Below are 1,308 nucleotides of genomic sequence, written 5' to 3' on the forward strand. Positions count from 1 at the left end.
ACCTTTGTTATTTCATAATTTGTTTTTCTTTTGTTAAAGACAATTTTAAGTAAATAAAGAAGACTCATGTTAAATAAGCTGTTTTGGGCGATACTGGACATCTTGTATATACAGGGTGGTATCGATCGATACTAATACAATACCAATACTTTTTGCTTGGAAATGGCATGATCGTTTAAAATAAACTAGTGTAATGTAAATAGAGGGTAAACCCAATTAAATCCATAATGCATATAGAATTGTACAACCCACTAACAACTCTATGAGAGTGACAGTTAAAAATGATATGGTCCCAAGACAATATTCTTGACCCTGTAGGGTCTGGCATGCCTCCGTCCACCAGAGGGCAACTAATTATTTTTTTTATTAAGACAGGTGTGTCCAATCACCCCACACCTGTCCCTAATTATCTTCACCCTTCATGAGGACGTTTTGGACAGCATTCAGGTTCGGATAAAATTCATTTTCCACCTTTGTTTCGACCATCACCTTTTTCTTGGTCTTCCTGCTTTTTGAGGTTTGTTTTTGTTATTTACTTGAGACAATTTTATGGTTGTTTTCGGCCATTTGTTTGCTGTGTTATTGATGTTTTTTTAAACTAATTGCCATCTTTTTTAGCACTTTGCAATGCTTCACGAGTCTGCGTTTGGGTCCACCAGCAAAATCACAACAGGTCCAATCCACGTACTTGCTCAGTATAGATAACATCAATGTTTAGAATAATCCGACCCTTACTTAAAATTCTTCTGAAATCATTGCTACAAGCAACATCATGTCTTGCCTTTCTCTTAATATGCAGATTAGCATTTGTTAATCGTGACAATTGATTAACTTAGCCTACTGCAAACCAAGCTGTTTGCCCAAAGTAAAGATACAGCTGCCAGAGGATAAGGAGTTAGATTAAAAAAAAGCATAATTTTCACGTGCATCTTTCACTCACCCTACATGGCCACACTGTTGTGCTTTGTGTGCAGCAGATAGAAAGACTGAAGGGATGCATGATGAGTCACTAAATCTATGGAGGAAAGAAAAAATCAGAAACAAAGAACTTTTTCTTTACCTACAAATGGTATTATATCGTTTTTATCTATCAAATTAAGGAAGCGTGTCGTTTTATATTGTACCAATTCATTCCGCTCCAACGTTGATGGATTTTCACAGCACGACAATGATGCAGCAGTCTATGGAACTCTAGAAGCTTTGTAGCGTTTTCTCAGCTTTGCTTTTCATTCATTTCTTTTCTTTGTGGTCTCCATTTTAACATCTGCTGCCTGCCAGCCACCTGTCTGCTGTCAAATACAATATTAA

The sequence above is a fragment of the Urocampus carinirostris genome, chromosome 7, assembly GCF_059441175.1.
Source record: "Urocampus carinirostris isolate Australia breed hairy pipefish chromosome 7, RoL_Ucar_1.0, whole genome shotgun sequence".
In the NCBI taxonomy this organism is placed as follows: domain Eukaryota; kingdom Metazoa; phylum Chordata; class Actinopteri; order Syngnathiformes; family Syngnathidae; genus Urocampus; species Urocampus carinirostris.